General features: G+C 35.8%; 1 long non-coding RNA gene across 1 annotated transcript in view; it reads left to right on the forward strand.

Moving 5' to 3' along the window:
* Positions 1 to 3,661: 3,661 nt before the first annotated feature.
* Positions 3,662 to 15,292, forward strand: part of LOC148940885 (uncharacterized) — a 53,546-nt gene continuing 41,915 nt past the window's right edge. The window contains exons 1-2 of the long non-coding RNA XR_016143378.1: positions 3,662 to 3,941; positions 8,360 to 8,543. This is a non-coding gene — a long non-coding RNA (uncharacterized LOC148940885). The remainder of the gene's footprint in view (positions 3,942 to 8,359; positions 8,544 to 15,292) is intronic.

Raw genomic sequence — 15,292 nt, forward strand, 5'->3', positions numbered from 1 at the left:
TATTTTGTATAAGAACCCCCTCTCTAACCTAATTTTTGAGTAACTCTTGAAAAAGTAAAAAAGAAAGGCATTTAAACATATTTTTGAAGCGTTTTTTCAAGTTGTTGTATGAACACACTTATTACTTCAACTGAATGCAGTTGCCGGTTACTCTGACTCCTGTTAGGATTCATTACTCCTGCAGAACTGACAAGACAAATGCTCCGAGCATACGCTAGCAGCATAAAAAAGTTAGCAAGGGGAAAAAAAACTAACAGACATCAATATAAAAAATTTTCTTCTAAAATTTATTGAGCTTTCATTGTTGTGTAGTACTTTTTTTCTATTAATTTATTATAATCGTTAGGCCTGTAAAGTCTAAGATGCAAACGGTTCCTATATACTAAGTAATCTGAGTTTTGTTGGATGTCGTCACCTTGGATCTTTCTCATTACTATGTCGTTATACACTGAGTAGTACAGCTTGTCTTTAGCTTGTTTTTGAAACCAGGGGGCGTTTTTCCACACTTAGTATTTGGTAACACTATGTCAACCGTGAAGAAGTTAGCGGGAAATTCAAAAACAGGAAGAATAAAGGGTTGAGTAGAGTAGCCCACGTAGAAGTAAATTTACCGCTGAATAGTTGGCTACTTCAGTATGCTTTTACCTAATATTAACTATTTATTTACGTTTTCTGTTTATAAGAAATTCTATTCATTGGTTTTCTTGATATATCCCAGGCCTACCTTAAATTGCAACCTAAATATTTCAGCTAAAGATTGTACAAGCGTCAGTGCATACCTTAGCCTAGTGAGCCCTTAATAGCCAACTACTTAGATGATATCATAGGCTAGTGTGTATTGAACTTTATTGGTTGCTGACTTGTGGGATATTTTAAATATAAGTTGAAATATAGTTGATACCACCAGATGGCTAATTTGACAGTGTACATAGGGTATATACAAATCTTGAAATTAGCCAACAAGTATTTAAAGCGTAGGAGTCCAGCTGAACATTAGAAAACATATTAAGAAAACAGTTATTACTCCATAATATGCAGAATAATCCTAGCTAATGCATTTTGCAGGGGGAGAGCCTTTATCTTCACTTCTTTCCTTGTTTTTCTAAGAAATTCCTGAATTTCTTAGGACCTATATATTCACAGAATCATATACACTATTGTACATGATTAATCATGTAGCCTACTCTCTCAGAGATCATGTACACTAGGTGATGCGGGCCAAGCGTGGCGGAACTGTCCTAAGTGTTTGTGTAGTGTGCCAAGCATGACTGAACTGTACACTTGATGTTCCAAGGTGTACACCACATGACGGTAAGTCAGCACCCCTCAGTTTTGTCTGGAGCGGAATATTAATAAGGTGTTTTGGTCAACCAAAACCAAAATAGATTCCATGGACAGTTAAAGGTGAAGATTCAGGAGAATCTTTACTGGAATATTCCACTTTGGAAAATTTGGAGTCCCCTCAATATCTAACCATCCCTAACCCTTGATGTACAGAGGGGGTGGGTCTTGCCTTTCACCAAAATCCCAAAGTACTGGGTACTAATTATTGAAATTGTCAAATTAAATCTGTTTTTTTTTCTATTGAGTTTCCCAACAAAGGATATTCTGTGTACAATCATGTCCCTAGCTATACTCTTGAAATACCTAACTAATCCTAACTATGCATGGGGCACCTAACACAAAACTATTTAACTATACATGATGTATTTTGATACTGATTTGATGCATATGCTTCCTGCTTTTGACCACCTTCTGGCTGAATAACCAGAATTCAACTTTTTTTCCTTTTTTTGTTCTATTGTCTTCAGAAGAAACTAGGCCCCCTTTACATTTACACAAACACACACACACCTTTTCCCTTGACCCCTTTTACCCAATTGTAGGCCTACCGTTTGGGTCTTCCAAAAATGAATTCATTCTTTCATGCTTGGATTCAGTAATGTTATGGATATTCAAACATACCTTTAGGACTAAATTCAGGCTAAGCTGGGTTGTTCTGTAATTTCTTTTTTATTGAATTTATTATTAATTTTTAAGGGACTATGAATTCTCCAGGAACTGGTACTTAAGAACCTATTTTAATGCCGAATTCAGGATTTTGAAAACTTTAACTCATGTTTTGCAAAGTCACCTTAAGTGGGATGTCAGAATGTTTTTAGGGGGGTTCTGTTTCTCCTTGTACACAGGTACAACAAGCAAGAAATTTACAGCAATCACTAGACCAGGTAATATCAAGAATAAGAAGAGAACAATATAAGAAAAGGTGATGTTTGAAATGCTCATGTGTCATGTTTTATTTAATAAAAAGAAAAACCGAAAACTGTATGAAATTGTTTTTAAAAATGTTTTATTTATCTTGGTTTTATTAAAAGTGAAAGAAAAAGAAGTTTAAAGTTGATGATGACTTCCACACAAATGCCAATTGGTCATTTAATCTACTAACCCTAATTGGGACTGGCCTGGGGTATGGAACACCCTTTTCTGCCAAATATTTCCCATCTTCAAAGCCACAATTAGAAAAAATTATGTCAGAGGATGCCACCTCCCATATTGCTGGAAACTGCTTGCTTTGTCTATTATGCTTTATCATGTTCACTTACTGAGCACAGTTTTGTCACAAGAAAGTTTCATTGTAATTCTAAATGGAAGGTATGTTGGGCAAGGTATCTCTGGAGATCTTTCCCCTAAAATGACAATTTTTTTCGCAGTTGTATCTACATTTTTTATATCCATTTTTTGCCCATTTTGAAGTCCCCACTCCAAAATGCTGGGAATTTCCCAAAACAGAATTACATTTGCAATTTACTTTATCATTTTTAATACTCATCACGGTCAGCATACATTGACACTTTTTCTAAGACCCCACTGCCTTTCCATGGCAAACAAATAAGTTCTAATGGGGATAAGTCCTTTTACTAGACAATGAAAAAAGATTGAACAAATCTGGATGTTTTGATCACTGGTGTTTGTGATCAAAATATCAAGTTTTTTTTTATCTATTTGAACTGTCTAATAAAAGGACTTATCCCAATTTAAACTTTTAATTTGTTTGTCAGCATACATTATAAAAACTATATTGTATTGCCTCTCTGTTGGAAAATGCAAGATTTGACCTAGTTGGGCATTTCCCTTTTCATGTGTCTAGCACATCATTACTACAAAAAGCATAGCAGCATCAAGGATAACAAAGAGAAAAGGGAGCTGTGGAGGTTTGTTGTAAAGAGAGAAATGGATATTACACCTCTGGATTCCCAGCTCTATATTTGACAGTCATCTTTATTTCCAAGAAATGGTTCTCCAAATGTTGCATAACTTAGTCAGGCCATTTTAGAGTAAAAATTAACTATGTTTAAAATAAGCTTAATTTTCCTTTTCGGGAGAAAAGATAATGCCAGAGAGGGCAAGGAGCTTTATTTATTTACTTACTTAGTTAGTTAATGCTCTTGTTCTGTAAGGTTGCTAGTGTAGATATAACTGGTTGACAGCACTGTCGTCATGTGGTATTATATTATAGTTCTTCAATTTGGGTGAGCAGTCAGTCTTCTCCAAGTAACCCTGTTCAGGGGTAGGGATGGGGCCTCATTTGAGCAGATATGGGTATCAAAAACGTTTTAACTGTGCACCTTTGTTGTCATGTAACATTATTTTCTAGTTCTTCAATCTGAGTGAGCAGTCAGTCTTCTCCAAGTGACCCTGTCCAGGGGTAAGGATGGGGCCTCATTTGAGTAGATATGGCTACCAAAAACGTTTTAACTGTGCACCTTGGTCATCACATAGTATTGTTTTTTAGTCCTTCAATTTGGGTGAGCAAAAATATAATTCAAGAGTGAGACACATAATCAGATGTGGATAAGTTGGCTGAAAGAGATTGTACTAATCTAAGAAATCTGACCAAATGCAAACATTATAGTCAAGGTCGTACCCAGGATTTTGTTCAGGTGAGAATCTTACAAAAACTTTGCAAGACGGATCAAAAATTTGTTATTATGCAATTTTGTTATTTTTTTTATGGGCGGGAAAAAAATTTTGGAGGGGGAGGGGGTAAACCTGTTACGTATCCGTATAGCTGTATCCAGGATTTTTCTTTTGGGGGGGGGGAGGGGTGGTACAAAAGGATTATTCTGCAGGGGTTTTGCAAAAAAAAGCTTTTAATAACGCATCAAAAATTTGTTTACATTTATTTTTGTTACGTTTTTTCGAGTCGGGCAAACATTTCGTGGGGAGGGGGTCAAACCTCCTACCCCCTGAACACGACTTTATTATCATTTTCGAAGCATTGTTATGCATAAACTAAATTTTAGCGTAAACACACTATAGATATTGATCATACTGTCAATAAAGCTTAAGTTAAACTTTAGCTTAAAGAGTTGGGGCTTACAACCACCAGGTGAAAAAAATCTCACTTATGTGGGATAGTCTCTTTTTGTTTTAAGTTTAAATGTCACTCTTTAATTTTGATTGGAAAAAAGTTTTTAATTTAGTCTTGTAAAAGTGTCTACTCAGTGGAAAAGCAATGAGTCTTTCTCTTGTTGTATAAATCATAAAATGGCATGTCAGATTTAAATGTGTAAGCTAGTTTTAGTGTGACTTGCATTTTCTAGTTTCTTTTCTCTCTCTAAATGATAAGTTGGGTGTTCCTAACCTGGTAAATATGGGGTTTAGCGTTGCACTAAGATTCATTTGAAAGCGTCAATCTTTCTGTTCAAATTCACTTTGGTAGTCTAGTTTGAGTCGTTTTTTTGGGAGCATTGAATAATTAATGTGGCACAGTTAGGAAAAAAAAATTATTTGTCCGTTTAAACCACATGGCTTGAAAAATTGGAAGAAAAATTTGAATGAGTGTTTTGTTGAAACTGAGTGAACAGTGGCAAAATAAAAAAAGAACAAGACAAAAGAATACGTTATTAATTATATCTAGTTCATTTGCATCTGGTCATTCCTGGTAATATCTTAGTGATTTCATGAAATTGAAGTTCAGTGATTATGAAAGCAGGGAGCACCAATTCAAGAAAACGTAGGGTATTTTTTAAGTGATTTACTTGACTTATATCCCATCTGGCCTTTGTGGCTGTATTGGGGCTTCTTCTCATCTCACTAGTCGTTGAATATGGCGACGGTATTTGGTTTTATCTGGTGCAACACCCAGGAGTTGGGTGAGGTTCTGGCCATTGAAGTTGTACCATCTCTTGCGAGATTGGCCACGAGGTTGTGTGCCATGTACCCGTCCTTCAAACGTGATTTTGGGGAGTTGATTTGATGACATTCGTCGGGTATGACCAAGCCAGCAGAGTTGCTGACTTCTAATTCAGCCCATGATAGTGGAGGAGTTTACAGAGGTCTTCATTGGATACTTGGTCAATGTAGGTGATCCCTGCTATGCGACAGAGACCTTTTGTTTCAAATGCGAATATTTGCCTTTTGTCATCAGCTTTAATTGACCATGTTTCACTTACATACATAGCAATAAAATAAAAGTTCAAAATAGGGATAATATCCTTTTTAATAGACAGTGTATAGAAAATTCACAAAAAATGCCAGATATTTCGGTCACATATACAGTGACCATCATCAGTAGTTTTACTACTGATGACGGTTACTGTATGTGTGACCGAAATATCTGGTATTTTTTTGTGAATTTCTATACACTGTCTATTAAAAAGGATTTTATCCCTATTTTGAACTTTTATTTTATCGTCATGGAAAGGCAGTGGGGTCTCCAAAATTATCTAATGCATAGCAATGGGGATTATGAGAGAGTTAAAGAGCCAGACCTTCAATGATTTTGATAGTAATTTTTGAGTGAATGTACAAAAATATATTTTTCGAAATCTAGAGGGGGGGGGTTCTTTATGAAAATACAAAGAAAGGCTTGATCTGAGCTTGAATCTCCTCCATTCAACATTTTTAATTTTTTGAATTCTCCACTGATGATAATTGTGATGAACATAGACCATTATTACATTGGTTTTATGGATTTTTTAAGTTAGCCTTGAGTTAAAGGACTTGTTTAAGAGTGAAAGGTTATATTTAATGTAACATAAACCACTTAGTATATAAATTATGTACGTAGTGTTAAAGCTGCTTAATGTTGGAAAAATTGCAGCTGAGTTAGAGGCTAAGCTGAAATGTCCCAAAGACACTAATAACCATTATCAAAAGTTTTATCTTGCCTTGTCCCTTAATGGTAAGTTCAGACTTAGTGTGGCTGTGGTAAATTCAAAGGACATTATGTAATACTCATCATCAGGGTGGTATTTACAACCCACCTATGAAATGAATCACTTTATTAATGAAGCACTTTATTAATGAAATAGCCTACTTGTAATCGCATTTCTGTCCAGTCCACTTTCCCATATCTTTCCCACTTCCCATAGGTCTCAAGTATATTAGAAGTATCTGGCGCCAGGGGCGTCCTGAGGCTCATTTTATTGGGGGGAGGGGGTTTGTAAATTCTACCAAATTGCTGCCTGATTTATGCCAAATTTTCTGCAGAAATCAAGAATTTTGCTAAATTTTGGCCGATTTTGCCAAATTTCTGCCATATGCCAAAAAAGTTGCCCCCCCCCCCTTGGGACGCCCCCGTCTGGTGCTCGGAAAAACGGAGGAGATTTACCGGGTTTTTTTCAGAGAAATTGCCTACGGATTGTTCAGGGTACCCGGCTGAATGACCGTATTTCAAACAGGAGGCTGCACGAAAAGTGTGGTTCAATCCCATTTTATATAGCTATAACGAGAGAAAGATTGGGATGGCTAGAGCACGTGCTGCGGATCAAGGGTGACAGATTACCAAAGATCGTCTTTTTCAGCTAACCGTCTAGGTCCAAACAGAAAGCAGGTTGTCCTTGCTTAGGGTGGATGTCGTAAGGAGAGATTTAAGTGAAATGGGAACTTCCTGAGTGGGTGTAAAGAGGGAGGCTTTGAATGGACTGGGATGGAGGAGGAGCATTCGTAGCTGTGTTGACCTCAGGTGGCTTGGTGCTGTGGTGAGTTGTTAGTAGTAGTAGCAGTATTTTTCCAAAATGAGATCGCCTTTTTTAGACACAGAAATAATCGATTATGTTTTTTTTTGTATAAACATTTTGTCTATCTTCGTGGCCAGATAAGAACTTTCCTTGTTCAAACAATAGTTCATTAATAACAAATGAAAAATACAGAACGGGCTTTTCAGTTTTCTTGCTCTCCTATAAAATTTAAATTTTTTGACATCTTTTCAATTGTGCAACCGCGTGCTAATTCAATTTCTCTCACTTACCATAAGATTCAGTGATGAGAAATACCTGCTGTAGCCTTGATGTTTTGACTGCATAATATTGGTAACTGGACTATGAGAAATTTGACAAGTCACAACATAATTTTAAGGGGTGGATTGGTCCTTTCAACTTCTTGCAGGCATAGTGGGTGTAATAGTAACAGCCACCAGTCAGCTGGCTTCTGCAGGCTCAGCTTATCAGTCCTTTGCTACTCTTGGAAGAGTTGCAGAAGTGTGACTCATGCTTACGCGTGTTGAAAAAAATGAGTGTCCACTGCCAAAAGATTAAACTGACAAAAGTTGACATAATAAATAAAAAAATGATGTTTTTGGAATTGGTTTCCTCAGGTTTAGACTAGCTTTGTAAGAATAAATATTCAAAACTTTGTGATAGTGAGACTTGTTTGTGAATAAACTTTCTGTACTGTAACGTGCTAATATCTGGAAGTGATTCGTAAACTTACCTTGCTCGATGCGTAATCCTGCCAAATAAGCTGTTTTTTATTTATCTACTATCATTTTTCAACTGAGAATACATACCTTGCTTCACCGTAATAGCAAAGACGAATTGCCACTATTTTTATATATACATATTTTATATAGCTACGTAATTCTAGAGACAAGTTTCCAAATATTTTTTTTGTGGCTTTGGCCCTCACACTACCTAATGATAAAATCTTGTGCGGACATGTGCAGACTCAGGATTTCTGCATGAGGGCCGAGCTCTTTGGCTGTTCATCAAATTCCTAGTTTCCTTTTCTCTTTCTATTTTCACTTTCTTCTCTCTTTACTTGCATTATTCATATCTCATTCTCATAAATAACTCACTTTTTAAACAATGCTCCGCGCAAGGGGTGCCCACTTTCCACCACATAGTACATCTCGGAACGCCACGCATGCTGTACAGTATCGCCACGCTTGGCACACTTTCCGCCACGCTTGGCACGCGCCACCAAGTATACATAATTTCTTGAAATTGGCACCCCCTGACTCTTTGTTGATGCCAGAATGTTATGTTGTAAATGTGTTCTGATTGCATGTATGATGGAGTATTCTTTCCTAAAGGCAGAACTCTTCCTAACATAATTTAACTGTGATCTTTTTTAGTATAAAGAACCTGTTCCAATCATGGGAAGATCTGCGATTCTGGGAGAGCAAAGAAATAACGATTTTTGTGACGTTGCGTGTGGCAGAGGCAAAACAGCTGATTCAACATTTGTTATTACTAAAGCTGGTCTTCTTTGTGAATTTAACAATAGAAGGGTACTTGACAAATGGAGTTGAGCTGAGGGTGAGTTTATTTCAAGGCTATAAGGGTTTCAAAAACTGAACATTCTTTTTCTTTTGATTCCAGTCTCTTATCTATTTTCAATTAAAGTAAAAGTCTTCATTATCAGGAGTTCTACATATACCATGAGTACCGAAAGGAAAATATAAAATTCGTTAAGTTTTAAGTTACTCTACAAAAGTTACAAGCCTAAGAAACTTTGCTTCGTTTACAGAAAAAAAGAAGAAAACACTTTCGCAACTATCTTCTTTCATTCGTGGATTGAACTCAAATATCAGATTCATCCTAGCTAATTTTCTACCATTCATATTTTGAATAGTAGAAATTTGAATGGAAAGTTTGATAAGATATTTGTACTTTTTTCCCCGTTGATTATCAGCCATCATATAATTATAGCTTTTTGTAGAAAATGAAATAAAAGATCTTTGAAAAAGGATTATTTATGCAACATAATTACGTTAGTGCAATATAATCAGCAATAAAATTAGGAAATATAAAACCAAAACTAAATATGGTTTGAATACTTTTTGTATGCATTTATTGTCTTTTACTATCTTGATATCTTGTTTTTTGGCTTGTGGGCTTAATAGAGTATTTAATTGCCTGAATTCTGTAGAATGCTTAAAGTGGTGGCTGGCGTTTATAACCCCCCCCTCCCGGCGATTACCCCCCGGAAAATAACCCCCCCCCCGAAAATAACCCACGCAGAAAATACCCCCCCCTCCCGGAAAATACCCCCCGCGGAAAATATCCCCCGGGAAAACCCCTCCCTCGGAAAATACCCCCCGTGGAAAATAAGGCTTTCTAAATTTTAGTATTTATTTGAGTTAATTTTTTTAATTTCCGGTGGGGGAAGGAATTTTGGTACTTGTGTATTATGCGCCACTCACTCAAGTTTATGCTGTGTAAAATTCGAAAACAAAACCGGTTTCTTCATCAGGTTTTTTTTTTCAGCTTAGCACGAGACAAGACAAAGACAAGTGACAGAATATATGGGAAATATATAATTTGGGCTATATATTTGCACATAGGGCGGGGAGGGGGATAAAGTATTTGGATGAAAACAATTCTTTCGAGGTACATAGCCACTAAATAATTACACAAGAATAGCGACGTGTCTGAAAATTTTGTTAACTAAAAAAAATAAAATGAAAAAGAATCCTAGTATAAACCCCCCCTCCCGGCGATTACCCCCGGAAAATAACCCCCCCCCCGAAAATAACCCACGCAGAAAATACCCCCCCCCCTCCCTGAAAATACCCCCCCGCGGAAAATATCCCCCGGGAAAAACCCCTCCCTCGGAAAATACCCCCCCGTGGAAAACAAGGCTTTCTAAATTTTAGTATTTATTTGAGTTAATTTTTTTAATTTCCGGTGGGGGAAGGAATTTTGGTACTTGTGTATTATGCGCCACTCAATCAAGTTTACGCTGTGTAAAATTCGAGAACACGCCGATTTTTTGTTAGTTTCTTCGTTACTTTAGAAATAAATTTGGGTTTTAAATTTGCACATTAGAGGGGGAGGGGGTAAAGTATAGTGGGTCTGTATGCACGATGTGTTTTTGGTACAATTATTCTGCAATAGATAGATAGATAAGTATATTTTAAAGCCAAATATACGACCATGAACACAGTTAAATAACAAATGAAAGGCACAAATACCATAAACTTTGATCAGCAATCATCATAAAACACTTAAACGAAACATTACATTAACCTGATAATAGTTCTTAATGCTTGGAAAAACGATGTTTGAAAAAAAAAAACATTTAACACTTGGAAAAAACACTTAAATGAAACTTTACATTTACTTTATACTAGGATTCTTTTGCAATGAAACAAATGCAATGAAATTCTCCTAGAGTGTAGTAATTGTAAAGAATTCCATCCTAAAGAGTTGACAACTTGCAACAACACTCAGCCTACATGTATCAATTGCAAAGGCCCACATGAATTTACCAATAAATCACTATGCCCTGCATATAAGAAAAGAGCACTAACACTCCAAATAGCAAATGAGAAGGCCATTCCATACCCCTTTGCAGCAATGGAAGCAAATGCTGCCCAACAATACCACATAAAGCCCGTAATGAAACCAACCAAAACCCCCAAGTCAAACGCCTCCAATGCATCAAGTACCCCATATGAGACACCATCCTCTAAGTCCCCTATCTCACATCCCTTTCAGAAGGAATCACCAATTAAACAAGCGTGCTTGTCCTGTGAGATATCGTCAGCCTGCCCCCCCCCCCCCCCTCCCAAGAAGAAACAAACCAGAAACACTACCAGGAATTAATCCCTTAACTGACAAACAGGATGCACAAACCAAACATGCAATCCCCAAATATATGCTTAACCTTAATGCTATAAATATTGACCTGCCAAGTGGAAGATCAATCCTGTGTAGAAATATATCCCGTCGTAGACTATCAGATATTAATTTTAATAAGAATAATCATATCCTTTCTCTCTTTCTCATTAATTGTTTTTATAAAATTTACCATATAATTCGTTCTGGAGCAAATGGATTAAATTTTGTTGCATTCTTATATAAGTTTTCTAATTCAAGTGGTTCAATTCCCCTGTACCCTAGTTGCAGGCATTGTAATATGAATAATGAAATAATTGACCATTGCCTGTTTGAATATAATACGCTGACGTCTGCAAAACATACCTTGCTTTGTAAAGTGTTAAAATGCTTCAAACACCACAAAATCTCACTATCAGCCAAGAGCCTAGCCAATTATACCTGTGCACAGAGCATAGAAATCGACATCTATAATCTCATAATTGAACTCCTAGAGTCAAAAGATCTACTGAAAGATATCTGAAAATATCCAATATATATGAGGCAATCAAGCCAGTAGCCCTGTAGCCCACAGAGCGAAGCAAAAGCAAAAGGGCTAAATAGTACTACTGAAAAGCCCGCCTGCTGTTAAATATAAGAAGAAGAAGAAAATATAGAAAATGAAGTATCGGAAGGTTAGCAGAAAGTCAAAAGCAAAAAAAAGCTAGTGCTATTCGCTATCCGTTTAGCCAAACTTATATATTAGACCTGTCTTTCGAATAATGTGCTGATAGCTAATTAGGAACTAAACCAGATGATTGGGTAAGTCGAAGGTAAATAATTAAGTCCTATAACATGACGTGACTTATTTATGTTGACCGAAACATCTTGAACATGAAAAAATCAATTTTTTTCAGTCAGATCTCTTATTCAAAAGATTCCCGAAAATCAGCAAAAACATAAGTAAAAATTAATTAATGAAGAAAAAATTAAGTGAAAAAACAAGAAAAGAAGATTTATGATACCAGCAAAAGAAAAGGGAAATATTCCACTTGTTCAGTGATTAATGTAGTATTTTTACAACGATATTATGGTTATCATACAATAGATTGTGACAAATAAATTAATAAGAAATCCAGTTACATTAAAGTTAATTCTGGCTTCAAACTTCTCTCAAGTAGCAAGAATCAAAATGGGTAGAAAAAAATCGCTAGTGCCATTTATCTCTTTAAGACTAGAACCACCCTGAATTACTTATTCAAGCGGAAAGTGAAATGAGAATGGGGATTGGCTACAAAAATTCTAAACAAACAACTGAAAATGTGACGTCACGATCAAAATGAAATATGGTAAACATTTTTTTTTCATGACAAGTGAATAAATATTTTCCTTAACGTTATATTTGCGGGGCCCAGGGCCGGAGCACATTGCCGAGGATCGAAAGCAAAAGCAAGCAGTCAGGTAATAAAAAGCCAGCCTGTCATGACTTTAAGCAGTTCTAGGCGTTTACCCCAGAGACGACTACCCCCCCCCCCCCAAAAAAAAAAATCAACCCACGGAAAAAAAAACCTCCCCGCGGAAAATACCCCCCCCCCCCCATAGAAAAGAAGGCTTTCCAAATTTTATAATTTATTTGAGTTTATTTTTTTAACTTTCGTAGGGGGAAGGAATTTTGGTACTTGTGTATTATGCGCCACTCACTCAAGTTTATGCTGTGTAAAATTCGAAAACAAAACCGGTTTCTTCATCAGGTTTTTTTTCAGCTTAGCACGAGACAAGACAAAGACAAGTGACAGAATATATGGGAAATATATAATTTGGGCTATATATTTGCACATAGGGCGGGGAGGAGGATAAAGTATTTGGATGAAAACAATTCTTTCGAGGTACATAGCCACTAAAAAATTACACAAGAATAGTGACGCGTCTGAAAATTTTGTTAACTAAAAAAAATAAAATGAAAAAGAATCCTAGTATAAAGTAAATGTAAAGTTTCATTTAAGTGTTTTTTCCAAGTGTTAAATGTTTTTTTTTCAAACACCGTTTTTCCAAGCATTAAGAACTATTATCAGGTTAATGTAATGTTTCGTTTAAGTGTTTTATGATGATTGCTGATCAAAGTTTATGGTATTTGTGCCTTTCATTTGTTATTTAACTGTGTTCATGGTCGTATATTTGGCTTTAAAATATACTTATCTATCTATCTATTGCAGAATAATTGTACCAAAACCACATTGTGCATACAGACCCACTATACTTTACCCCCTCCCCCTCTAATGTGCAAATTTAAAACCCAAATTTATTTCTAAAGTAACGAAGAAACTAACAAAAAACCGGTGTGTTCTCGAATTTTACACAGCGTAAACTTGATTGAGTGGCGCATAATACACAAGTACCAAAATTCCTTCCCCCACCGGAAATTAAAAAAATTAACTCAAATAAATACTAAAATTTAGAAAGCCTTATTTTCCACGGGGGGGTATTTTCCGAGGAGGGTTTTCCCGGGGGATATTTTCCGCGGGGGGTATTTTCCGGGTGGGGGGGGGGTATTTTCTTCGTGGGTTATTTTCGGGGGGGGGGTTATTTTCCGGGGGGTAATCGCCGGGAGGGGGGGGATTATAAACGCCAGCCACCACTTTAAGCATTTCCTTTTTTTAAATTGACTTTACAAAATTAAAATATGTGTAAATAAAATAGAGGATTAATAATCCAGCTATCTAAATAAATTAAATCAACAAAAACTTCTATATTTAACTTACCACAAAAAGATTACAAAGATCCATCCCAAAATAACAAAAAAATAAAAAAAGTTTTAATTATTATACTGACTAACCCAGAAATCTAGTTAAATTAAATCAAATCCCGATCATTCAGACTGAATTATAAAAATTTAGAGATTGTCCATATTTCAGATTTATTGTTACTTTACCTATAAAATACATGGATTACTATTTCGACTTGAGACCAAAGGGGGAGGGGGACACTCAGAAATAATACACACCAGGTGGCGCAAGCCAAGCTTGTCGGAATCTGTGCTGCACGAAAGCTGTGCAGCACACGTGGCTTTCTGAGATATAGGTCCCCCTCGCTTAAGACAAAAAATAGACAAACATCCATTTCAGTGTTAAAAGCACTTCGAATCTTTCATTTCATTAAAATACAACTACTGCAAATATCCTGATTCTACCTAATCTAGTTAAATTAATAAAATTCATTAAATTTATCTAATTGAATTAAATCAGCCTTGAATCATTCAAATACCATTTGAATTTAGAAATCGGACAGGTTCAAACATTTTTTATGACACCTGAAAAGACACATGGAGATTCATGATTTAATTTAACAGATGAATTGACGTAAATCCATTTCAGCATTAAAAACATGTTTACTCTTAAATTCAATCTTAGATTACTACCAGGTTCTTATAATCCTGATACTGACTAATCCAGCCATCTACATAAATTTGATCAACTTCCAATCATTCAAATTCTGTTTTAATATAGGCCTAGAATTCAGATACTTTTTTTTACTTTACCTAAAAATTAAAGAGATTTTTGTTTTACTTTAACAGAAAAAGTTGATACCAATGGCACAAAATTGTAGGAGGGCATTAGACCTACTTTAGATAACCACCTCCTTATATTTCGAAAAATACTTTTTTTATTTTGTCATTGAAAAATACCCTTTTTGTTATTTTTATAAAATCAAAAAATTGCCCCCTGCCTAGATTAAACAAATTATTTTCCCCTCTTCCCAGATTTAAAACAAAACCGATTTTATCCCCTCCCCCAGCATTTTCGTGAATTGGAACCACTAGTTGACACAAATCCATTTCAACACTAAAACTGTGCTTAATCATAAAATTCTGATTTCAGCGTGACTACTGTCAAGTTGGTTGGGCTTTCCGTAAATTTAACACTATAACTCTCTGGGAGTCAACACTTGTTAATGGTTTAATTATTTTCATGGCTCAACTTGGCAACTCTGAATAAAATGTGGTACTGCCCTAAAAATTTCATATTTCTTAACAGCCAAAAGAAAACAAGAAAATCGCTGTTTTCAGGTATGGTTAAACTGAAAATGTGTTCAGGGAGCAAAATATTTTTAATCTGATGTCCTTGGAGCTTTAATTTAAAACTGGAGCAGTCACAAATCAATTTCAGTGAGGCCCATTCAAACCAATATTTCACATGCAAATGTTGGAAGAAGGGGCTATTTAATACAAGGTGATTCTTTGTACACCCATATTAACATAACTACTACAAGGCTTATCTTTGAAAAAAAAAGTTATATTTGCTTTTCAGATAGCAATTAACTACATTTTGAATAGTGTCCAAAAGCATTCTCTTGATATCTAGCATGTCAAGACCTTATTAAAAGAAAATACACACTCAGGATTAAAAGAGAGAGGAAAAGCCCACGAACCCGTTGCAATTAATGTAACATGTGAGATGGATTTTGACGTT

This window comes from Artemia sp. Qi Xiang Cuo, chromosome 19 (assembly GCF_049724085.1).
Source record: "Artemia sp. Qi Xiang Cuo chromosome 19, ASM4972408v1, whole genome shotgun sequence".
NCBI lineage: Eukaryota > Metazoa > Arthropoda > Branchiopoda > Anostraca > Artemiidae > Artemia > Artemia sp. Qi Xiang Cuo.